The sequence below is a fragment of the Vombatus ursinus genome, unplaced genomic scaffold, assembly GCF_900497805.2.
Source record: "Vombatus ursinus unplaced genomic scaffold, bare-nosed wombat genome assembly UNPS02009994.1, whole genome shotgun sequence".
Classification (NCBI taxonomy): Eukaryota; Metazoa; Chordata; class Mammalia; order Diprotodontia; family Vombatidae; genus Vombatus; species Vombatus ursinus.
This window is the reverse complement of record NW_020949772.1, coordinates 809,323-836,295: the sequence shown is the minus strand read 5'-3', so window position 1 is coordinate 836,295 and position 26,973 is coordinate 809,323. Positions and strand designations below refer to the sequence as shown.

General features: G+C 40.5%; 1 protein-coding gene and 1 non-coding gene across 2 annotated transcripts in view; both read right to left on the bottom strand.

The window, feature by feature from the left end:
• Positions 1-26,973, bottom strand: part of TMEM132D (transmembrane protein 132D) — an 881,229-nt gene that overhangs the window by 223,707 nt on the left and 630,549 nt on the right. The gene's annotated exons all lie outside the window — the stretch shown is intronic.
• On the bottom strand, positions 4,685-4,787 carry LOC114036866. The gene has a single exon (XR_003568381.1). It is a non-coding gene; the product is annotated as a U6 spliceosomal RNA (small nuclear RNA).

Sequence of the window (26,973 nt, the reverse complement as noted above, 5' to 3'; positions counted from 1 at the left end):
TGTGAACATTCCCCACTAGACTGTGAGCTCCAGTGTGGGCAGGGACTGTTTTCATTTTTTTTTGTATAGATATGCTTAGTATAGTGACTGGCACATAGTAGGTGCTTACTAAATGCTTATGGCATTGCAGGGCTTGTTGAGAATCTTCAAATAGCAGGTAGGTCACTTGCCCCTTTACAGCTGAATTGTATTTATCAACAGCATACAATGCAGTATTCATTCTTTCTGCCCAGTGTGGTTTGTACAATGGACACATAAGCTCTCAGCGAACAGACATAACTTTTTCCCTAACCTACCTCATAGGGCCACTGGGAGGGGAATGCTAAATAAACCCTAATGTTTCATACAAACGTGAGCTACTGTTGTTATTAGAGTCCTAGCATCCTGATTCAGAGCTGAAAAGGGACCACTATACAACTTGTTTTTGTTTAGTCATTCAGTGGTATCTGACTCTTTGTGACCCTGTGGACCATAGCACACCAATACTGTCTATGGGGTTTTCCTGGCAGAGATGCTGGAATCGTTTGCCATTTCCTTTCATTTCCTTTTCCAGTGGATTGATTTGCCTAGGGTCTCTGAGTTAGTAAATATCTGAGGCCAGATGTGAATTCAGGTCTTCCTGGTTCCAGGTCCAGCACTCTATCCACTACACCACCTAGCTGCCTGTAGGACTCATAAGGTAATGTCATAGAATTAGACTCAGTAGAGACTTTAGGAGCCATCAGGTCCATCCTCTTCCCATTTCGCAGATGAGGAATCAGGAGGCACAGAGAAGTTAAAAAGTTATCTCAGTGTCACACAGCTCGTAGCTGTCTGAGGCAGGGTTTGCCATAAGTCCTTTTGGCTTCAGGTTCAGTGCCTTAGCTTGCTTGTCATGCTGCCTAGATGACAATATGGTAATGTGGATTTGATCTGGTTGCAGGGTCCAATTCAAAAACGTAATCCAATAAAGATTTATTAAGTGCTTACTGTATCCAAGGTACTGTGCCAGGTACTGAGGATTCAGGAACAAAATGGAGGAAAAATCCTTGCTCAAAAGATTACATTCTATTGGAGAGATGTAACATGAATATAAATAAAAATGTGTATGAAATTTTGAGGTGGAAGGAGAGATCCCTGATAATTAAGGGAATTGGGAAAGGCTTCCTGCAAGAGGTGGGACTTGAATTGAACCCCAAAGGAAGCTAAGGAGTGTAAGATGTGGTAACAAAGAGTTAGTCCATTCTAGGCCTAGAGTTTAGCCTGAGCAAAGGTCTGGAGGTAAGAGATGGAATGTTGAGTTAGATGAGGAGTAAACCAGCTTGGTTGGGGTGCATGGAGCAGGCAATGTACCAAGAAAGGTAGATTGAAGTCAAATTGTGAAGGGCATTAAATGCCTTTTAAAAGAATAAGAGCTTGCATTTTATTGTGTAGGCAGTAGGAAACCATTGAAGGTTCTCAAGCAGGGAAGTTACATGGTCAGATTTGTGCTTTATTTTGGTAGCTCTGTGGAGGATGACTTGGAGAGGGGAGAGACTGATAGTTGGTAGTTCATTTGGGATCCTGTTATGATCATCCAGGTGATTGGTTGATTAGTTGTACCAGTTGTGTCCAACTCTTCATGTCCCCATTGATCATACTATAGTTGGGGTTTTCTTGGTAAAGATACTGGAATGGTTTGCCATTTCCTTCTCCAGTGGATTAAGGAAAACAGAAGTTGAGTGACTTGCCTAAAGTCACATAGCTAGTAAGTGTCTGAGGTCACATTTGAACTCAGGTCTTCCTGACTGCAGACCCAGTGCTCTATCCACTGTGTCATCTATCCAAGTGATAATCCACCCCAAAACAAGTGGAGGCCATGTGAGTGGAGAGAAGTGGCTATATTTGAGAGATGTTGTTGAGGTAGAAACAAGACTTAATCATGATTGAATAAGAGTGGGAGGGATAAGTGAGAAGGAAGAATAAAAGACAATTCTGTGAATGTGAATATGGGGGACTAGAGGGATGATGGTACCTTTAGCAGAAATAGAGAAGTAGGTTTTTCAGGGCAGGTGTAGATGAGTTCTGTTTTGCAAGTGATGAGCTTGAGATGCTAATGGAGGAACATCAGCTTGGAAGAAGGTCTCCATTGGAGTGCTCCAAGGATCCTTGATGTTTCAACAGCATATGACTTAAATAAAGGACCCCACCACTTATTTGAAACTACTTTTTATGACATCACCACTAAAAACCACCCATATTTTCTTTTATCGTTGTTCAGTCATTTCAGTCATGTGCTGTTGTTTGTGACCCTATTTGGGGTTTTATTGGCAAAGATACTAGAGTGGTTCACCATTTACTTCTCTAGCTCATTTTACAGATGAGGAACTGGGGCAAACATTGTTAAGTGACTTGCCCAGGGTCACACAGATAGTAAGTGCCTGAAGCCAGATTTGAACTCAGGAAGATGTATCTTCCTGACTCTAGGACAGGCACTCTATCCACTGCACCATCCAACTGTCCCTTGTAACTCCTTTCTATGTCCTTTAATGCTCAGCAACTTATTGGGTATGTTCTAGTCACATCAAGTCAACAAACTGTTATTAATCTGCCAGGCACTGGGCTAAGCTCTGAGTATTCCTTTAGAATGGGGATCTCTTTTGTGCATGGGTTGGACTAGATTACAGGATCATAGATTTAGAGTTGAGAGAGAACTTAAAGGTCACCAAATTCAATCCCTCCATTTTACATATAAAAATATTGTAAGTTTCTGAATCAGGATCTAAACTCGGGGCTTTCTGACTCCAAATCCTGTTCTCAATATATCATGTCATCCTTGGTTTGGATATCTCCAACTCTTGAATGCTGTGATTCTCTAATGAGGACCATGAAGTCAACTTCATGTTGGCTCACTCAGGAGAGTGACTGAATGTTTTCATTTGCCATCAGAGGAAATGAAGCAGGAGCAATTTGGTTAGATGGGATCCAGCATTCACTGGCCGAAAGGGGCTATGAAATACTGGAGAGTCTTCGGAAGTTGGAGAATTCCTTTCTATGGCCCTCTCTATAAAAGTAACTGGTCTTGCCTTCAAGATGGGGGATGGGTCAGGTGAGGCCTTGAACTTCTCTTTCCCACCCTACAACTGACTCACGTCTTTGTACCAAACATCTTGATGTGACAATATAGCTACCATGATGAAATTCAAGCCAAGAGGCCCCTGGCCTGCCTCTGTCACAAGTACTAGCTTTGCTTCATTTTGATGAATGTCATTGGATCATCATTGGCTTCCTTGAAAACCTGTCAAGACATGATTCCTGTGCCTAGATGTGGACAATGCCACATTTCGCTTCCTACTATGCACATTTCCCTAGGGAAAAGCAAGCTGGGTGAGAGGAGGCTCAACTTAGAATGACATTCTTCTCATCACCTGCCATAAGAACATAGATTGCTGGATCAAAAAATATACATGGAAATGGATTTATTGTCTAGGAAGAACAGGTAAAATAACTTTGTTTAACAAAAAGAAAGAGAGAGAGAAAAAAAGAATGAAAAATGAAAGAAAGGAAGAAAAAAGAAAGAAGAAAAAGAAGGAAGGAAGAAAGAGAGGAAGGAAGAAAGGAAGGAAAGAAAAAAGAGAAAAAAAAGAAAGAAAAATCCAAGGCCAGGAGGGGAGGTACGTTCCTCTAATTCCTGTTGTGGATCTCTTGAGCATGGGAGTTATGAGCTAGAGTGGGCTGTAGTTTCTATAAACTAACAATTAAAGTTACTCAGAGGTGGAGTTGGCTGAGCAGGGGCACCGTTCACTGAAGGTCTTCAGAGGGAGGTTGTATAATGAACTTCTTGTTGGTTCCTGGGACATACTGATGAATTCACTATCTTTTCTATCAGGGAATGTAAGTTGCCCAAACCTAAAGAGGGCAGGAGTCCTCTCAATGCTCCTCTTTCCTCTGAGGGTATGTACAAGGATTCCAGGGAATGTGGCTCTCTCTGAGATGGCAGCCTATACTGTTACATGTCTTAATTCTCAAAGCCAGACAAAATACACACAGAGACTGTCATTAGGCTTGGGTAATATGGAAGTCTTTATATGACTTCTCAGAAAAACACAATCTGGGGGTTCACACTGTTTCTACTATCTGGGGTAGGGGCAGCATTAGTTTAGGGCACTGAACAGGAGACAACAAGGCCTGGGCTTAAATCCTGACTTAGACACTTAATAATTGTGTGACTCTTGGCAATCTGTTCCTCAGTTTCCTCATCTGCAAAGGATGATGACTTCTAAGGCCCTTCCAATTCTATTTTTTTAGTTAATTAATTTTTGATTTTCAACATTCACTTCCATAAGATTTTAAGTTTTAAATTTTCTTCCCCTCCATGCCCCCCTCCCCAAGACAACATGCAATCTGATATAGGCTCTACATATGCATTCATATTAAACATTTTCACATTAGTCATGATGTAAAGAAGAATTAGAACCAATGGGAGGGACCAGGAGAAAGAAGAAACAAAACAAAACAACCAACAATAACAACAAAAAAAGAGCAAATAGTGTGCTTCGATCTGCATTCAGACTCCATAGTTCTTTCTCTGGATGTGGATAGCATTTTCCATCGTGAGTCTTTTGGACTTGTCTTAGATCCTTGTATTGTTGAGAAGAGCTAAGTTTATCAATATTAGTCATTGCACCATGTGGCTCTTACTGTGTGCAATGTCCTGGTTCTGTTCAAAAATATGAAATACTTCACAAATTTGTGTGTCATCCTTGCCCAGAGGCCATGCTAATCTTCTTTGTATCATTCCAATTTTAGTATACATGCTGTTGAAGCAAGCAACCAATTGTAAATCTATGATATTATAATCCCAGGCAACTTGTAGGTTACTGTTTATCTTCAGGTCAACAGGTTTATTAACAACCTGCTACGTTCCAGGAATGGGTTACAAAGGCCAAACCGCCACAAAAGTAACTCTTGTCTTCAAGAAGCTCATAGTCTACTGAATTGTGACACTATCCTACTCCTTCCCAGCTGCTTACAACAGACAGATGAGAGAATAATGCTGCTTTGTCATTGAGGAAAAGAGATTTCAAGAATAAATCTCGCCAGCCCCAAAGAGAAACTCTTTGCTATCTATTGCTCTTACTTAATGTGGCCACATGTCAAATGAGTCTTGTGACTAGAGGTCCTGATAGGCAGCTCTTGGGGCCTTCTGAGTTCTTCAAGAAAGAAATTCTGGGGGTGACAGGTTTGTCTTAGAAGACCTAACAGTCATTGCATAAGACAGACACTCCAGTCCCAAATAGCTGGTCTGGTCACCCTGTGTGGGTGGCCACAGGACTGTGAGCAGTGGGAAGGTCAGATAGAAATGATGGTGCTGTAAAGGACTCTGGGACAGGCACTAAGAGCTACCACTCTGACCCTCAGTTCAAGAGAATAAGTCACATCCATAAAAACCTTACCACTCTCAACGTTATTATTCTACTAGTGAAAAGGAGCTTATAATGAAAATGAAATGACTCTAATTCATTGTCATTATTATTCCATGCTCCTCCTCCCTGTTCACCCCCCCTTCAAAAAAAAAAGAGCTTTCTATTTTGACATGGCTGGAGTTAGCATTTGCATTTAAATGAAGCTGTCTGCAAAAAAGAGTAGGGAAGGAACTATATGCCCCCTGTGTCCTTCCCTGCAAAGTATGTAATTCCATCTCATTCTGCACATCTCCCATAATATCAACAGGGCTTGGCTCTCTGCTTCATTAGACAGTCAATCAGGAACAACTGTTCGAAATGCTCGAGGAGGACATTCTTGGGCTCAACATTTCTGCGATTTAAAAAGCAAAGACTTGGCGAGTGATTAGATGGCAAGACTTGGTCATTTGAGGTGAGCGATGTTTTGCTTTCAACAACTGAGCTAAGATGCCTACTAAAATGCAATTCTTCAAAGTCCTTAACTTCTCCCCTTTTTTTCACTTTTACCTTAAAAGAGCTCAAATGTCATGTAATTGTATGACAGAAAGAAAGACAGTCTGGGAACGTGACAAGTGGGAGGAATGACAGGTGCAAAGCCAAAAACCTCCACTGGTACGCTCTTGATAGTTTGATAAAATTGAGGAAAAATAGAGGAAAGAGCAATGGAGCCTCCATCCAGAGCTTGTGGGAGGACATAGACAAGAATCAAATAAAATGGACTGGCATGGATGAGTTTGCAATCTACTTTAGGGCAGCTAGGTGGAACAGTGGACAGAATGCGGGCCCTGGAGTCAGGAGGACCTGAGTTTAAATCCAACCTCAGATACTTACTAGCTGTGTGATCCTGGGCAAGCCACTTAACCCTACATGCCTCAATTTCCTCATCTGTAAAATGAGCTGGAGAAGGAAATGGCAAACCACTCCAGTATCTCTGCCAAGAAAACCCCAAATGGGGTCATGGAGAGTTAGACATGATTGAGAAAAGACTGAACAACAAGACCAACAAATTGTGGGAGAGAAGTCCTAATCAATGGTATCATGGAACCATTTGAATACTTGAGTAATTATATCAGAGCATATCCTATTGTATTTTATCTATTCTATCATGTATCATATCTTGGATTTAGAGTTTATTTAGGGATGGTACTTAGAAGTCATCTAATCCTACTCCTCCATTTTACTGATAAGGAAATTGAGGCCCAGAAAAGTGAAATGATTTGTGCAAGGTCACAGAGTTAGTAATGACACAGCTAGGATTTAGCACCACAGTCCTCTAACTCCCAATTCATCCCTTTTCATTTTATGTTACATGAGGGTGACTAGAAGTAAATGATGAATCCATAGCCAGTAGTTTGTGGATAGCTGCAGTAACCAAGCATGTCAATGCCTCCCTTCTGCAGAATATTGTTTCCACTTCTAGTTTTGTTAGGGAGGAAATGATGCTGAAATGATACTGACTAAGGAAAGCTTCAGAAGGCCTTAGACTAAGATCTACATCAGGGTACAATTAATAATAACAGCAACCAGCATTTATATTGTGTTTCATGGTTTACAAATATGATCTAGTTAGATCTTCATAACAACCCTGGGCAGCAGGAGCTATTATCATTACCATTTTACCAGTGAGGAAACTGAGGCAAACAGGGTTAAGTGACTTGCCCAGGGTCACATAGCAAGTAAGCATCTAAGGTCAGATTTGAACTCAGGTCTTCCTGACTCTAGGCCCTATGCTATATTCACTGTGCCAGCTAAGTGCCTGAGCTAAATCCACAGAGTGGAGAATTCAGAGTATGATTCCACTGTCAATAAGTTACCTATTTTCTCATACAGAGAATGATAATAACAGTTCAAATTTATATGATGTTTTAAAGTTTGTAAAGCACTCTGTGAGCATTATTTCATTTCACCCTGATACCAATCCTACCAGGTAGGTGCTATTATTAATCTTATTTTACAGAAGAGGAAACTGAGGCTGAGAAAGGAGAAATAACTTGCCCAGGGTGACTTGCCCAAGAAATGTCTGAACCTGGATTCATTCTTTGGTCTTCCTGACTCCAAGTAGTCCAGTATATTCTGCCAAATTTTCTCTCCAAGAGAATTTCTTGGGGAAATCATCCAAAGTTTGACAGGTTCCCCATAATTCAGATGACTAGCTTGGTGTGTGTGTTTGTGTGATACTTTCCCCAGCATCATACAGAAATAGAATAATAATAATGATTGTTGTTTTTCAGTCTTCATGACTCTACAGACCATACTGTCTATGGAGTTTTCTTGGCAAAGATATTAGAGTGGTTTGCCATTTCCTTCCCCATTGGCTCAAAGCAAGTTAAGTGACTCGCCCAGGGTCACATAGATAGTAAATGTCTAAGATTGGGTTTGAACTCAAGTCTTCATAACTCCAGGCCCAGTGCTCTATCAACTGAACCACCTTGCTGACATGTAACACTCTATACCCTGCTGCCTCTCAAATAAATGGTCTCTGGATCTCTGGATTAACCCAAATGATCCATGAAACAAGGGAATTCTGTTCTCACTTTAGGACTTTTGACATCCAACCTTTTTGGGTCTCAGTTTCTTTAGCTGTAAAATGAGGGGGTTGCATTGGATTATCTGCAATGTCCTTTTCATATTCAACACAACAATCTGTGATTCTAAGTTTAAGAAGCAAAAGCAAAAAATACATTTGTAGTGGGAATAACCACCCACTATCTTATCTGCTGTCCAGATTTTCATTTGCAGAAAGAGAGAAGGGAGGGGTCTTGGACATCATCTAGCCCAAGCCACTGATTTTACAGAAGAAGAAACTAAGGAAAAAAGAGGAGGATGAGGAACTGACTTGCCCAACTGACAAAGGGTTGAGTTAATAGCAGAGCCATAACTCAAGACTTCTGGGCTCCTTCCCCCATAACAGGTTTCCTCATGACAATTTTAAATGATTTCAGGCTTTATCAGGGCAACAGTGAAAATAGTGCTGATTTGTAGGCAGAGGAGTTGGGTTCAAATCTTGGTTCTTCCTTTTTCTATATTTATGACCTTGAGAAAGTCATTTCCCTTCTCTGGGCTTCAGATTCTTCATCTGTAAAATGAGGTCCTGTCCTATGAGTGTATATTTTTTTACTTGTAGGTGCTAGTGGATGATCCAGATGAATTTATAATATGCTTCTCTTGGCAAGTCAGGTAACCCCTTACTGCTCTGGACAACCCTCAATGACCATAACCCTAAATTTGTGCTAACAAAGACTGAAAATTCCCTCCTTCTCCCTCTCCCTTGACCAATACCCCAACACCCAAACACACAAGGAATCATAGTTGGAAGGTTAGAAATCATCAGTACCAAACTCTCATCTCACAGATGAAGAAAATGAAATGTGAAGAAAAGGAAGAGTTGGGACTAGAACCCAGGTACTTGACCTGTGCTCCAATGTCCTTATAGACTGGTTTTGCATCAATCAACAAGCATTTATTGAACACCTACTATGCACTCAATGGAGAGTCATATGGTAGATGGGAGCATACTTCAACAGCAGATCAACAAAGAATTTTGAAGGAGGCCTCCCATGCTAAGCATGTGATTCCATTTTATTTTGTGCCACTCTTGTAAGATCAATGGGGCTCTGCTCTCTGATCTATTAGACAGTCAATCAGCAGCCACTATTCCAAATACACAAGGAAGATGTTCTTGGGCTCATCATTTCTGAAATTGGAAAAAATAAAATCTTGGAGGCCAATAAACAGCTCTAGAGAGCTATGAGATGACAAAACCTGAATAGAGATGGGGAAGGAGGGTGTTCCAGGTGTGGGGAAGAAGGTACGAAGGTATACTAAAATAGGAAAGAAGAGCACAGGATCAGGAACAGCTAGAAAACCAGTTTGAATGTATTACAGAAATGTTTGAAAAGGATTAGTGGGACATGAGGCAGTCAAGGTGGGTGGGAGCTGGGTTATGGAGAGCACTGCGTAATATAATAAGAGCTTAAGAGGCATCAAAGCCTGAATGAGCAATCTCTGTGTTTGGGGCAGCATCAACCACGCCAAGGGCAAGCAGTAAGCAGCATAGTCATGCCCTCAAATCAGCTGTGCCCAGCTATTGCAGGGGATGTAGGTAGGCAGAGCTTGCCTGGGACAGGGCCAAAAATGAGAAGACACGGCCCATCTGGCAGCTTCCTATTTTAACTAATTCTTCTTCCTAATTAGGTGCCTAAGTCTATTTCTACTCTTTTGAAAATGCTTTTTATGTCCTTTATATTCAGGGCCTTGGCAAAGCCTTCATTGTCCAACTCTAGAACTGAGAGTAGGTAGGTGGTGTGGTGGACAGAGTGATGGGCTTGGAGTCAGGAAGACTTGAGTTCAAATTCAGCTGGAGAAACTTACTAGTTGTGTAACCCTGGGCAAGTCACTTCACCCTGTTTGCCTCAGTTTCATCATCTGTAAAATAAGCTGGAGAAAGGAATGGCAAATCACTCTGGTATGTCTGCCAAGAAAACTCCCCAAAGGGCTCATGAAGTTGGACATGATTGAAAAGTGACTGAATGACAATACTGAGAAAAGTTTAAGCATTATACAATGTCAATTCAAATTATCAAATATTTATTAAATAACTACTGATGGCAAGGACTTTGGCATAATGAATAGAGGGTTAGTCTTAGAGTCAGGAAGACCCTGTTTCAAGTCCTGATTTCATACTAGCTGTGTGACTGTGGGCAGGTCAGGTAACCCCTCGCTGCCCTAGACAACCCTCGACACTATATTGCCCATATGCATTGATGGAGGGAATTACCTTAATGAGAAGTCCCCCCCTCAAAAAATGAAATCTCAGATTCATAATAATAATAATGATACAATAATAATAATAAAAATAATGATGATGATCATGATCATGATAATGACAAAAATGATAATGATAATCAAAGATAAATGGCAATTATTTAAAGCAGGGGTGGGGAACCCGTAGCCTCGAGGTCACATGTGGCCCATCAGGTCCCCAAGTGTGGCCCTTTGTTCTGATTCAGTCACTTGAGGATGTACTGGGCCACACGTAGCCTTGAGGCTGTAGGTTCCCTACCCCTGCTCTAAATAATTGCCATTTATCTTTTGATATTATCTTATATGATCCTTACAACAACTGTGGGAAGTAAGTGCCATTACTATTCCCATTTTACAGATGAGAAAACTGAGTCTGGGAGAAGTGAAATGATTGACTAAAGGCCATACAAGTGTCTGAGTAAGTATCTAAGGCAAGATTCCAACTTAGTTCCTTCTCACTCCAAATCCAACACTCTGGTGAGAGGTAAGGGTATGAATAAGGCAATGTACTAGAAAGATTATTTTTGATAACTTTGAAAGACTTAAGAACTTTGATCAATAAATAACTAACCCTGATCCCAGGGGACTCACTATGGAAAAAGTTTCCTATCTCCTGGTAGAGATGATAGACCCAGGGTGCAGCCTGAGACATATTTTTTGGGATATGGCCAATGAAGGAATTTATTTTACTTGACTATGTATATTTGTTTCAAGGGTCCCTCTAACAACACACACACACACACACACACACACACACACACACACACACACCATGAGAAATCAAAGATTTGTGTGCAATTGCTAATAACCAAAAAATGTGATATTATAATGATAATAATAAAAACCACACCAAAAAAACCCCCACAAACCAAACCCTAAGTATTCCAGAGACTGCATATTCTTTTAATTATTATTTTTTCTAGCCCATCTGGGCACTGTTAGTGATAAAACTGTGGGGTTTTTTTTAATGTCTTCATTGGAAACACAGTTTTATTCACCAAATCAGAAAGATGAATTAGCCAAGATAAAAAACAGCAAGCCATCCTGACCTCCTGTCCCAATGACCTTCAGAGGTTTCCTTTAGTGGGACTGGAAGAAGGGAAAGCTCCTATGCCTATGTACATTCCACTACATCAAACTATTACTATCCAGTCCTCTTGAAAACCCTAATAACACAGCTCTCTCAGCCCGAGAAAATCCTCACAGCTTTGTATAACTTTCACAGGCAATGTGAAAACCTCAAGTGCTATTCTTACATGCTTTAAAATATGCCATTTGCACAGAACACAAAGGCCTCAAATCCCAATTTTTAAAAGGATGCTTGAGGAGGCTGAAGCAAGCTACATACCCTTTGCTCTCAGGAACCTCAGTCCATTGGGAGTCACTGGGTAAAGAAGATTCATAGAATAATGGGTGATTATAATGGGCCTTTTAAAATGGAGCCAAGTAACCTTAGAGGAGATGATGACTGTTATAAGTAGCCACTCAATAAAGATGTCGGAGTGCACAGTTTCAATCCGATACTCCCAAGGCCAGCAAACTCACTGAGAAGCCATTAACCTGCAGAATGAGGCAAAATGCCAAACAGTTACCCTATAAAAGGAGGGAATCCAGAGAGTCATAAAAACTGGGGAAGTCAATGACCTGCCATGGTGACAAGACAACCCATGGCTGCCTGGCGATCTGCGTGGATGAGGAGAAAATGAGATGGTCCTGCAGTACTGGCCGTCTGCCTACACTTACTGATGTGGACCTGCCTAAGTAAGAAAGGAAGGCAGAAAGGGGGAAGGGAGGTCACAGGCACACACAAAGGGAGTTTTGTGTACTGGGAGGGCCTTCCTAAATTAGTTATGCTATTATGCAGCATTGATTGCTTGGGTCAGTCATTCTGCCTACTAGGAATTATTGATTTCTATCACAATCTGTAATACACTATAGTAAGATATAAAATATAATACAATGTGATATGATATGATGTAATATGTGGTATGACATAAGATATAACATAACATGATAAAATATTGTGGAAGTACCCCTGAGATTAGTATGTCTGTTTTCTATGAGTTACTTTACCGGGCAGGTGCACTGGATACAGAGTAAGCCTGTTTGCTGGAAGGAGCCAATCAAAAGTCTGCAGTGAGCCAAAGTCTTGCTTAATCCCAGAAGCCTTTGCTAAGCTATGCCTCCTCTCTCTACCCCCAAACTGGCTGCAACCAGCCCCTTGCAGTCATCTGTTCCTGTAAAACATCCTGCTTCTGTGTCCACTTGTTTCTGGGAAAGATTGTCCATTCTTTTTCCCCAATCCCTCCCTGAACCTTCCCTTTGTGATTTTTAAGCATAAATCTACCCTGCTTTTCCTGGGCAGTAGGCTCCTTTGTACCTTGTACTGGGGGTCTCAGTACTAGTATCTGATTTTCCTTCTAATACAACTTTTCTGGGTGGAGCCAAGAAGGCAGAGTAAAAGCTGGGACTTGCTTGAGCTTTCCACCAAACTCCTCCAAATACTTGCAAAAAAATGACTCTAAAATTCTAGAGCAGTAGAACATGCAAAAAGACAGAGTGAAACAAATTTTCAGCTCAATACAACCTGAGTGGTCAATGGAAAAGGTCTGTTACACCAGTCTGGGAGAGGAGCGCAGTTCAGCGTGCGGCACACTGACAAAAACTGAAGCCCAGCAAATGCAGAGCAGGCCTGAGGGCACTAAATCAAGGAAAACTGTGGCAGTTTCTAGGCTTCTCAACTCAAAAATGTCAAAGACAATCTAGAAGATCAGTGGGAAAGGTCTGTTGGACCTGCGTGAAAGAGGAGCATGATCCAGCCCTGGCCCTAGTGCAGCCCCAGGTCAGGGGCCATAGTGGTAACAGCTACTTCCAGAGCTCTTGGTCCACACACTATGGTAGGATAGAGCAGCTGATCAGAGGGGGATCACAGGGATCTCTTTGCTGGTGCAGAGGCAGGATTCTCTTGTTTTGCTCATGCTTGGATCTGTGTCCCAGTCCTGGGTGGCAGTCCTGGGGTGAAGAGGCACAATGGCATAGCAGAGCTTGTGGCAGCAGTGGAGAGGAAACCCTCCTCTCATTTCCAGGGCAGAAAAGGGTGCTTGTGGTCACTCACAGATCACAGCATAGGCAAGGAGAGGAGTAAACACCTCTCCTTAGATCATATCACCTTGGAAGAACTGAAAACTTACAGGTCCCTAGAAATATCTCTGAAAACAGATGCAAAAAATCCCTGAAGCTTCAGACAGTACACCCTCCACACTGGAAGCACCGACTACCTTAACAAAGAGTTAAAAAGGCATGTAACTGGATGGAAAGATAAGTAAATAGAGGGAAAAAAACCCTCAGACTATAGAATCTTACTTCGGTGACAAGGAAGATCAAAACCTACAACCAGAATAAGACAACAAATTAAAGCTCCTACTCCAAAGCCCCCAAGAAAAATATGAATCAGTCCCAGGCCATGCAAGAGCTCAAAAAGGATTTTGAGAAACAAGTAAGAGAAGTAGAGGAAAATTGGGAAAAGAAGTGAAAATGATGCAAGAAAATCATGAAAAATTAGTCAACAGCTTGCTAAAGGAAACCCCCAAAAATACTGAAGAAAATAACACCTTAAAAATAGACTAGATCAAATGGTAAAAGAGGTCCAAAAAGCCAATGAGTAGAAGAATGCCTTAAAAAACAGAATTGGGCAAATGGAAAAGGAGGTCCAAAAGCTCACTGAGGAAAATAATTCCTTAAAAATTAAAATGGAGCAAATGGAAGCTAATAACTATGAAAAATCAAGAAATTATAAAACAGAACCAAAAGAATGAAAAAGTAGAAGACAATGGGAAATATCTCATTGGAAAAAACAACTGACCCGGAAAATAGATCTAAGAGAGATAATTTAAAAATTATTGGACTACCTGAAAGGCATGATCAAAAAAAGCCTGTACACTATCTTTCAAGAAATTATTAAGGAAAACTGCCTTGATATTCTTAAACTGGAGGGTAAAATAGAAATCGAAAGAATCCACTGATCACCTCCTGAAATCGATCCCAAAAGGAAAACTCCCAGAAATATTATAGCCAAATTCCAGAGTTTCCAGGCCAAGGAGAAAATAATGCAAGCAGCCAGAAAGAAATAATTCAAGTATTGTGGAAATACAATCAGGATAACACAAGATTTAGCAGCTGCTACATTAAGGGATCACAGGGCTTGGAATATGATTTTCTGGAGGTCAAAGGAACTAGGATTAAAACCAAGAATCACCTACCCAGAAAAATTGAGTGTAATCAATGAGGGGAAAAATTGACATTCAATAACAGAAGAATTTAATGCATTCTTGAGAAGCCAAAGCTAAATAGAAAAATTGACTTTCACAAGACTCAAGAGAAGCATGAAGATGTAAACAGGAAAGAGAAATCACAAGGGACTTATTAAAGTTGAACTGTTTACATTCTTACATGGAAAGATGATATTTGTAACTCATCAGACCTTTTTCATTATTAGGGTATTAGGAGGTAATATATGTATAGACAGAGGGCACAGGGAGAGTTGAATATGAAGGGATGATATCTAAAAAAGAAAATTAAGGGGTGAGAGAGAGGAATGTACTGGGAGGAACAGAAAGGTAGAGGTAGAATGAGGTAAATTATCTCACATAAAAGAGGCAAGAAAAAGTTTTTACAGTGGAGGCAAAGAGGGGGGAGGTGAGAAGGAATGAGTGAACTTTACTCTCATCATATTTGGCTTAAGGAGGGAATAACATACACACCCAATTGGGTATGGAAATCTATTTTACCCTACAGGAAAGTAGGGGGAAGAGGGTAAGAGAGAAAGGTGTGATAGAAGGGAGGCAGATATGGGGAGGGTGTAATCAGAAGCAAACACTTTTGAGGAGGGACAGGTCAAAGGAGACAATAGAATAAATGAGGGGAGGGATAGGATGATGGAAAATAAAGTTAGTCTTTCACAACATTACTATTGTGGAAGTTTTTGCATGACTGCACACATATAGCCTATGTTGAATTGCTTGCCTTCTCAATGAGGGTGGGGAGGAGGGGAGAGAATTTGGAACTCAAAGTTTTAGAAACGAATGTTAGAAATTGTTTCTGCATGCAACTGGGAAATAAGATACACAGGCAAAGGGGTATAGAAATCTATTTTACCCTACAGAAAAATAGAAGGGTAAGGGGATAAGAGAAGGGGGGTATAACAGAAGGGAGACTAGATTGGGTGAAGGAGGAATCATAATGTAGGCTGTCATGGGGTAGGAGGAGGGGAGGGATGGGGAGAAAATTTGGAACTCAAAATCTTGTGGAAGTGAATGTTGAAAACTAAGAATAAATAAATAAATTGGAAAAAGAAAGCTTTTCTGTTTGGACTCTTCTGCATTTTGAAGGGTGGGCTTCATCTGGCTGACAATATAATATATTATGATATGAGACAAATTCTACATATATACATACACATATACACACATAATGCAACTGAAATTTTACATTGTCTTGGCTTTTTTGTCAAGCCCTTTTGAGTGTACACGGTAAGGGGAGTGCATAATCACAAAATCAAAGGGTGAAGAGATTTAAAAAGACCTTTAAAGATTTAGTTTATTAATTCTTAACTGTGTGTGTGTTTGTGTATGTGTGTGTGTCCCTGGATTTCTTGGTAAAGTTCATAGACCCCCTTCTCAGACTCAAGTTTTTAAATGCATAAAATAAAATACATAAGATTATACAGGAAACCAAATATATTGAAACATAATTATCAAGCTATCAAGAAAAAAACATATAAATTCATGGACTCCAAGTTAAGAATTTCTATCTTAAGCCTGTGTGTGTACGTGGGGGGGGGGTGAAAAGCTAAGAAAGGTCAAAGGATCAGAGGGGAAAGGCTGAAGGGATTTTAGAGGTTATCTAGTTGAAACCTAGTCTGCTCACATTTTCCAAAAGAGGAAACTGAGGCCCAGAGAAAAAAGTCACAGAAGGAGCAAGGAGAAGATCCAGGTTTGGAATAAGGTCCTCTTACTCTAACTTCAGGGTTCACTCTCTACATGGTTTTGAGTCCTCTGAAAGATACTATTAAATTACTTCAAATTAAGTTGGCTAATATTTACTCAGAATTCTCCATAATAGAATGTTTATTATAGATGTGTATGGCTGTGTATATACACATGCATAATGAATCTTATTTGCTGTATAGACACATAGCTATGCATATATACATTATTTGTACATTTACATCCAACTTAAATGATTTAAATGTGTTGAAGATAAACCAAAGCAGCATGGAGTATTAGAAAGAGGGCCAATTAATAAGTTAGTAAGCATAACATACTAGAAAAATGTCAGTAAATATGTTGGAGTTAATAAGATATGGGTTCAAGTCTTTCCTCTAACACCTACAAGGTTCATGACCATGGTCAAATCCAATGGTCAATGCTTCCCAAGAAAGCCTTCACTCTAGGTTACTCTGTAATGAATCCCTCCCCTGACCCCCACCAAGTTGCCTATACTGATGAGATCACAGACTGGGAACCATTACCACATACCCTTTCATGAAAAAAAAAGAAAGGAAAACAGCTAAGCATACAAGAAAAATGAAATAGTTATAATTCCAGAGAATTTTTTAATTTAAAAAGAGCAATAATACTATAATATCAGATTTAAAGTCCTTTCCAAAAACAAAGTTAGCATCATTGACCAAAAAATATCAAACCATTTCCAGCCATGAGGGAATGATAGTTTAGGACAGGTCTTTGGTGGTCTTGTCTAGATCAATCTCCCTCCCAATGCAGGGGATCCAAGGGCTCTTTTACTTACTGTAACATTGATTCAAAGATTACAACTGTTTGCCCCTCAATTCAAGCCTATTCAATCAGTAAGAACTTACCCTCTAGTGTGCCAGTCATTGCCCTTGAGGTCTTAGATGATATCCACCCTGTTGACTACCAATGGATACAAGGACATTTCTCCATAGGAGAAGCCACAACTGGATGCAGTGGGAAGAGTGTTAGCCTTGGAGTCAGAAGCTCTGAGTTCAAATCCTAGCTCTGCCTCTTACTACCTGGCTCATCTTGGGTAAATCCCTTCTTCTCTCCAGGTCTCTGTCTATCTCCTCCTGTGTGAAATGAAGGGACTGTACTAGAACTCCTGAGAGCCCTTACTGTCTAAGAGTACCTTCCAAATGCCTCTCCTGTTCAGATACAGCTCACTTCATCAGATTTTAGATTTTTAGGTAGAAGAGACTATCTAGGCCAACCATGCTTGTTTTAAAGATGAGAAACTGAGGCCCAGAGATGTTAAATGATTGCTCCAAATCACATAGGTAATTACGTGCAAGAGGAAGATTTGAACCCATGTCCTCTGGTTCTCAAATCAATGCTCTTTCCACTGTATCATTCTTATTCCTATACCAGGAAGGGGAAGAAACATATAAGCCAAAATGTCTGATTTCCCCATTCCCTGTGCTATATTCTTAAAATGTACAATAGGTCACTCAGATATGAAGGCAAATCGAGTTTCCTGGATAGAACTTCCTCCCTGAACTAAAATGGATAGGAATATAATGACGGTGTTATAGGTGATCTCAGTCTCAACTACGGCACTTTGTCAGAAGGACGAAGCAATCGCTGAACAGTATGTATTTGGAGATCATCTAGACATTGTTCTGAAAATGGGCCCTCAATGGCTGTGCTTCAGAACTTGCAGCTACCCAGGGATCATCCAAGATCATCCCCATTCACCTCTCTGTCAGAGTTTGCAGCTTTCTGATGATGTATTTCTGTAGACTTTCATCAGGGTTCACCAACAGCTTTATTCACAACAACCCTGAGAGGGAGGTTGTGCAGAGATGTAATGAAGGCATAACAGCCAGGCCTTTGCCCTTTGTGTTGACATCTGGGCTAAGTGCTGCTTCCTGCCATGGATAAGAGTGGGGCTTCATGCTTCCATCCTGCTGTGGTACAGAGACCATTATCTCTCTGCTTCATGGTCCTTCACCCATCGGGAGGTGATGGGGAGGGCATATGTGGAAGAAGGCAAGGCAGTAGGGTTGCTGTTAATAAAGGCTGGAGAGAGGAGTGGGAGGGGAAGGGCTGACCCCTCTCTCCTCAGGTCCATCTACTTTCTTCTCTGTAAAACCCTTTTCCCCTGCCTGTTTCTCTCCACATCTTCAGCCCTAGAACTCACTAATCTTTAGCTTTCTTTGTCCTTCTTTCTATGGTATCTTCTTCTTATGATTGTTTAGTTGTGTCTGACTCTTCATGATCCATTTAGGGTTTTCTTGACAAAAATACCAGAGTAGTTTGCCATTTCTTTCTCCAGCTTATTTTACCGATGAGGAAACTGAGGCAGAGTTAAGTGACTTGTCCAGGGTTACATAGCTAGTAAGTGTCTGAGGCTAGATTTGAACTCAGAAAAATGAGTCTTCCTGGCTCTAGGACCAGCAGCCTATCCATTATGGCACCACCTAGAATCCTCCTTCTAGTGCACACTGAAACCCACCTTTCACCACCTCTCTTGGTACACACTCCAAAGCTGCTTGCTCATTCTCTGACACGCATGGACAAGAAGGAACACAGACATATTGTTTGCTCCCTAGGGACCCGTTTAAGCCCCCTCCTAGCTACCATAACTCAACAATACCTTTCCTCCATTAAAGTTCATGGATCACATAGCTAGGTAACATACAGAGCAGAATACAAATGAAAGCAGAAAGATCTGAGTTCAAATCCTAACTGAGACATTCTCTCCTCTAACACTGACACCCCTCTGGTGTAGGTCCTCATCTCACACTTGTACTATTGTAATGACTGCTGATGGGTCTGCCTGCCTCCAGTTTCTCCCTACTCTAGTCCATCTTCTACTTAAGCTGTCAAATTATTCTTCCTAAAATGCAGGTCTGACCATACATCTCTCTGCTCATCTGCACCCCAATTCAATAAATTCAAGTGGCCCTTTTTCAACTTCAGGATCGAATTTAAAAAATAAAAATCATTGATCTTTAAAATCCTTCATAACCTGGCCCCTTCCTACCTTTCCAGTCTTCTTAGAGCTTACTCCAGTCCACATATTTTCTGTCATCTGGTGACATTGGTCTTCTCACTGTTCTTCAAACAAGATACTCCACCTCTCAACTCTGGTCATTTTCACTGGCTATGCTCCATGCCTGGAATGTTCTCTCTCCTAATCTCTGACTCTTAGTTATCCTGGTTTTCTTCAAGTCTTAGCAAAAGTACTACCTCATGCAAGAATCCTTTTCCAATATTTCTTTATCTAAGTGCCTTCCCATTGAGACTATACCAAATTTATCCTCTTTATAGCTGGTTGTACATAGTTGATTACATTTGTCTCCCCCATTAGATTGTAGCTCCCTGAGGGCAGGAATTATTTTTGCCTTTCTTTGTAACCCTAGTGCTTATCCCAGTACCTGGCATATAGTAGGTGCTTAATAAATGCTAGCTGACAGACCACTTGACTTTCTACCATACCAGGTGAAAGCATGACCTTTAACAAAAAGTGGGCAGTCAACCCTTATGAAAATAGGATTACCTTGACAGCAGTTATCACAGAAGAGAAAGTGCTTTTCATTCTAGCAGCACCAGAAAGGATGGTCCAACAGCCACCATTTGAGTGTTAGAGGGGAGTATCAGCTTGGTTCAAACTTTGTAAATAAATGTCAAATAAAGACAGAGTCACTGTAAACTTCTCTCTAGATCCAAAGGAGAGGCAGGCAGAAAATAGAACAATCTGCATTGTTGAGTAACACTTGGCTTAATTTCTCCTTGGTGCCTTCTTAAAATAAGAACTCCTGTAAATTCATTTGCATTCCCGGGGCTCAGCGCCTCACCCACAAGCCAGCTGTCATGGCGCCTCGTGTGCTGCACTAGGTACACAGTTATGGGAGTCATTCTTGAGAGATGTTATCTGTGGATCCCCAAATCTTATTATAACAGCAGTGTAAATAATCCCTTGATTTTATATAGGGCTTTTCTTCCTAAAAGCTTAAAGTACTTTAAAGCTTCCATCTCTATTTATTTTCCCCAAATCCTGCAATGGAGATAGATGGTTTATCCCTACATCATAGCTGGAGGAACTGATGAGTAGAGTTGGGTAGTGGAAAGATCACTTTCCTGGAAGTCTAGAGCCTTGTATCCAAGTCTTGGTTCTGCTCCTTACTCACTCAGTGAACTTGGAATGAAGCCTTTAGGTTTCTTAGGCTGAGGCCTTCTCACTTGTAACATAAGGAGGTTGGACAAAATAACCTTTAAGGTCCAAATTCAGCTCTAACATTCTTTGTTCTAAGGGTGCTCCTAGATCCAAATCACTTAACTTTTCTGTACCTCATTTTCCTCATCTGTAAAATGGGGATAATAATTGCATCTATTTCTCTGGGTCATTGTGAGAATCAAAGGAGATATTGTGTTCTAAAGGCCCTTCCTAACTCTGACATCTTAGTTTCTTTTTTTCCCCTGTTTATTTTTAAAATTATTTTTACTTTTTTGATTAACATTTTAAAATAAATTGATTTGTCTCTTTTACTATCCCTGCTTCCCATAACTGAGTTAATAATTATTTCTCAGTCATTTTAGTTGTTGGCATTTTCTTGGCAAAGATACTGGAGTAGTTTGCCATTTCCTTCTCCAGCTCATTTTGCAGATGAGAAACTGAGGCAAACAGTGTTAAGTGACTTGCCCAGAGCCACATAGCTAATGAGTTTCTGAGGCCAGATTTGAGCTTGAGAAGATGAGTCTTCTTGACATTAACCATGTCTAAAAATATATGTTGCTTTCCGCATTTTAAATTCATTGCCTCTCTGTCAGGAAGTGAGTGGCATATTTCATCTTCCTTCTTTTGGACTCATAGTTTGTCGATGTATTGAACATAATTCTAAAGTTTTTAGGAGTTTCTTTTCTCTACAATATTGTTAACCTTATATAGATTGTTCTCCTTGTACTAACCATTTAGCTCTGCATCAGTTCATGGAGGCTTTCCATGTTGCTTCTGACAGTGTCCATTTCATCATTTCTTATAATACATTTGCTAGACCACAATTGGTCTAGCCATTTCCTAATAAGATGGTATCCTCTAAAAGAGATGCTCTAAATATTTTTGAATATATAGGTTTATTTCATTTCTTTGATTTCTTTTGTGGGCATAGTCCTAGAAATGAGTAGCTGGGTCAAAGGGTATGCACAGTTTGGTAACTTTCTGGGCACAGTTCTAAATTGCATTCTAGAATGGCCAAACCAATTCACAGCTCCAACAATAGTGCCACAGCCTGCCTGTTTTCTCCTGCCCCTCCAGCATTTATCATTTTACTCTTTTGTCATCTTTGCCAGTCTGACAGATATGAGATGGAACCTCAAGTTGCTTTCATCAGTATTCCTCTAATTGTTAGCAACTCAGATCATTTGTCCAAATGATTGTTGATAGCTTGGGTTTCTTCCTTTGAAAACTGTCTGTTCAAATGCAGTTAGTCAATATGTATTTATTAAGCACCTATTATGTGCCCACATTGTGCTAAGTCCTGGGATACAAAAAAAGCTAAAAGATAGTCGCCTTACTCAAGGAGCTCACAATCTAATGGAGGAAACACCAAGTAAATACGTACAAACAAGCAATATACAGGATAAATAGATAACTAACAGAGGGAAGGCATTAGACTTAAGAAGAAATGAGCAGAACCACCAGAGCACTGTATATAGTAACAGCAATATTGTCTTGAGAATAACTTTGAGGGACTAAGTCATTTTAACTATTATAAATACCTAAATTAACTATAAAGAATCTCTGAAGGAAAATGCTATCTACATGCAGAGAGAGAAGTGACAGACAGAAGTATGTACAGAATGGTTTTACATATATATATATATAAAACATAATATGTATATATATGTACATATACATACACACATTTGTGTCAAATAATAACCATCTTTAGGGTGGGGAAAGGGAAGAAAAAAGAAAAAAAGTAGTTACATGGTAACTTTATTATATATTTAAAAGGAATAGCATGTTGTAATAATAGATTTGCAGTTTCATGTACAATCATCTTTTTTTCCCTATTCTACTATGTTATGAAATGCTTGTTTTATTTCTTAAGTTCAGAATAAAATAAATTTTAAAAAAGAAGGGTTGAGGATGGCTTCCTGTAGAAGGTGGGATTTTAGTTGGGACTTGAAGGAAGCCAGGGAAGACAATAGTTGGAGTAGATGAGGGAGAGCATTCCAGACACAAACAACCAGAGAGAATGCCCAGGGTTGAGAAATGGAAAGTCTTGTTCATGAAACAGCCAGGAAGTGAGCGTGACTGGATCAAAAAGTTCACGTTGGGAAGTTAGGTGTAAAAAGACTGGATAGGTAGGAGGTGGCTGGTTATGAAGGGTTTTGAATGCCACATAGAGCATTTCATATTTGAATCCCAGGGGTGATAGGGAGCCACTGGAATTTCAGGAGTAGAGGAGTGACATGGTCGGATCTGCTTTTTAGGCAAATTGATTTAGTGGCTGAATGGAGGATGGATTGGAGTGTGGAGAGACTGGAAGGGAGCAGATTCACCAATAACTATTACAATAATCCAGGTGTGAGGTAATGAAGGCCTGCACTAGAGGGGTGGCAGCATCAGAGGAGAAAAAGGGGCATATTTGAGAAATGCAACAAAGGTGAAATTGTCAGACTGGCACCATATTGGATATGAGGGGTGAGAGATAGTGAAGGATCCTGGATGTCTCCTAGGTTGGGAGCCTAGTGGGCTGGGGAGATGGTGTTGCCTTTATAGTCATTGGGAAGGTCAGGGGGAAGGTGGCACAGATTTGTGGGAAGAGATAATAAGTTCCATCTTGGACATATTGAGTTTAAGATGTCCACAGGACATCCAGTTTGAGAGGATTGAAAGGCAGTTGGAGATATGAGATAAACTTTGACCATTTTTATCTGTTGGGGAAAATAGTTCTTAGTCTTATAAATTTGAATACATTCCTTATTATCTTTAAAATGAGATCTTTGTCAAAGGAACTTGTTATAAAGATCCACCCACCCCACCCCACCTCTGCCCCAGTTACCTGTTTTCCTTCTAATTTTTACCATGTTGGATTTGTTTGAGCAAAAACACAAGGCCCCTTTCAACTGTGATATTCTGCATTCCTACATTCTTCCTTAGGACCAGGCTCCTAATATTGAAAACTACCTTGTATTCTTTGTGTGTGTGTGTGTGTGTGTGTGTGTGTGTGTGTGTGTATAGTATATATGTATACTCATATAGCATATATCATATATTACATATCATATATATCATATACCTTATATATTACATATTATATGTGTGTATGTGTATAGATACTTATACCATATAATGTTGCATCCCCCATTAGACTATAAGCTCATTGAGGGTAGGGACTGCTTCACTTTTGCCTTTTTGTTCCTAGTACTTGGCATAGTGTCATATTAACAGTAAGTGCTTAGTATATACTTGCTGGATAACTGTCAAAGGCTTAGATCCTTTTATTAAGAATCCTTTTATTAAGGAGATTTGTTCTAGGAAGTTAGGATTCAGTCAAAGGGCTGCTCTTGAGGACCTAGAGGGCCATATGTGGCCTTGAGGCCACAGGTTCCTCACCCCTGAAGGTCTCTCCCAGCTAACATACCACGGGTCTGTGACCAAGGACACAGAGTCACTGTGACACTTTGGATACAACCTTGGAATCAGGAAGAGTTGAGTTAGAATCCTGCCTCTGTCACTTACTAACTGTGTGACTCTGAGCAGTTCACTTAACATCTGTGTGCCTCAGTTTCTTCATCTGTAAAATAAAGGTAATTAGAGCATTTACCACCCAGGCTTGTGAGGATCAAATGAAATGACACAGGTAAGATGCCTTGCCAATGTTCAAGTGTTATATAAATGCTCGCTATGCCTGCAACCTCCCTTCTAATTGCCTTTGGATTATAAACTCAACGTAGCAAGCTTGTATTGTGTCTATTATTGCTGCCTTGCCCTCCCCCTCCCCCTCCACACCCACACACCCACATAGCCATACCCCCACATACATCTAGCACAGTGCCTTGTATAGTGTTAAATTGAATTTGCAGGTAGGTAGGCTGATAAACTCTAGCCTGAGAAGAAAGAGCGAGCGCACTCTGTGCACCGTCACTGTCTTATTTGGTGATAGACACACAGGTGAAATGAAAATGGACTGTTTAAGAGAGAGATCTGCCTGAACAAGGCATACAAATAGCCACGGATGGATCCCTATTAACCCACCAATTTAGATGTTAAGTTGAGGCAAGAGGAAGGAGGAAAGAGTGATTCTTTCTATAAATCCATTAAAAAGTGCCTTTTGGTGGACTGCTAAGACTAATAATGATGCTAATACTAACAACGACAATGGAAACGATGACAACACCAACAATAATAATAAGACCTAGCATAGGTTATAGAAGGCTTTAAAGCTTGTACAGTGCTTTACAAATACTTTCTCGTATGATCTTCACAACTGCCCTGGGAGTCAGGTGCTACTATTAGCCCCATTTTACAGATGAGGAAACTGAGACAAACAGAGGTGAAGTGACTTGCCCAGGGTCACTTAGCTAGTAGGTATCTGAGACCAGATTTGAAACTCTAGGTGTACAGCACCTGTACCTGTACCTAGCACCTAGTACATTATGGTTGTTATTCAGTTGTTTTCAGTCATCTTCAAGACCCCATTTGGGGTTTTCTTGGCAAAGATATTGTATTGGTTTGCCATATCAATCTCCAACTCATTTTATAGATGAAGATACTGAGGTAAACAGGGTTAGGTGACTTGCCCAGGGTCACACAACTAGTAAGTGTCTGAGGCTGGATTTGAACTCTTGTCTTACTGACTCTATCCCCTGAACCACTTAGCTGTTTCTATTGGAAGAGTAACTTACTACATGTCATAAGGCCTGGGTTTCTTCCCTAACTTTCTAGTCTGGGCTGGGCTGGGTCAATCAGTAGAAATTACTCAACCTCTCTCTGTCTGATTTCCTCATCTATACAGTGCAGGAAATATGTACCTCTAGAGGTAGCTTACTTCTGTAGCAAGATCACTGACTCTGCAGGCAGAGGTCCTGGGTTTAATTCCTGGATGTGCCACTGACTATGTGTTTGAACTTGACCAAATCATTTAACCTCTGGGCCTCAGTTTCTTCCCCTTCCAAATGACAAGATTACACAGGATAGCCCCTAAAATCCCTAGTTCTAGGCCTAGGATCCTCTTCTTACTTCACTGAGGTGCTGAGGGGTTTTTCTACCAGACATTATGAGGATAGGTCTTATGTAAACATTGTACCTACACCTAGCACCTAGTACATTATTGTTATTCAGTTGATTTCAGTCACCTTCAGGACCCCATTTGGGGTTTTCTTGGCAAAGATACTAGAATGGTTTGCCATGCCCTTCTCCAACTCACTTTACAGATGAGGAAACTGAGGCAAATAATGGTTAAGTTAAACAAATAATGCTCAGGGTCAAACAGCTATTAATTGTTTGATGCTGGATTTGAACTCTTGTCTTCCTGACTCCAGGCCTGATGCTCTATCTGCTAGGTCTATGCCAGGACCTAGTATAGTGCTTTGAAAACACTGGGTGTTTAAAAAAAATTTGTTGAACGAATGGATGGATAAATGAAATCATTAGTGGATAGAACATGGAGTCTGGAGTCAGGAAGACCTGAGTTAAAATCTGATCTCAGACACTAGCTATGTGACCCTGGGCAAAGTCGCTTAACCTCTGTCTACCTCAGTTTTCTCATCTGTAAAGTAGGGATAGCTAATACTTACATCCCAGGGTCCTTACAGGGACCAAATGAGATCCTATTTGTAAAAAGTACTCGGCACAGGGCCTGGCACATAGTAGGTGCTATGTAAATGTTAGCTTATTATTATGAATATTATTATAACTTGTGTAGCCTAATGTATTTCTTAGTTTAAAAGGTAAAAATAACAAAAATAATGATATCTAACATATCCAACAGGCATCACCCCAAGAAGCAGATGCTACAGTTGATATAGTACCCATTTTATAGATGAGGAAACTGGAGATCAGAAAAGGAAAATTACCCAGGATCACATAGCTAGGAAAGGTGAGTTCCAAGATATGAATCCAGTTCTTTCCTGACTGCGAGTCTGGTTTTTTTTATACTTACTTGTTGAACATAGTTCTGATATCTACATGAAGTGCATGACTTAATACCTGTGGACCATTTTCCTCTGTCATGCTAGATTTTTGGGAACATTTAGCTAACATTTATTGTTTTACTTGTTTTTTCCTCCTCTTCCTTCCATGGTGTTATGCCAATTACCAATGGGTTTGAGACTCTTTGATTGCCCTTGACCTGGTTTAGCCCATCTGCTGAAATGGTTGACCAGAGGGTGGCCACTGTGCATGCTACAGCTTCTTGGAGCCACAAGTGAGAGTTAGGTGGAACAGGTGGACACCAAAGGTGGAAAGCAGCCCTGAAAAGGTTCGGCAGCCTTCACACCAGAGGTACTAGTCTTCCCTGAACACACTCTACATCCCATTTGAATTGCCTTAGGAAGACTGTGAAGATCACCTGGACAGATAAGATACCAGACACTGAGGTCCTTTCTCAAACTAAACTGCCAAGCATTCACACTCTGCTCCAGATGGTGCAACTCCAAAAGGCTGGCCACGATGTTCGAATGCAAAACGTATGCTTGCCAAAAAGACTATTTTATGGAGAGCTCACACAGGACAAGCACTCACATGGTGGTCAGAAGAA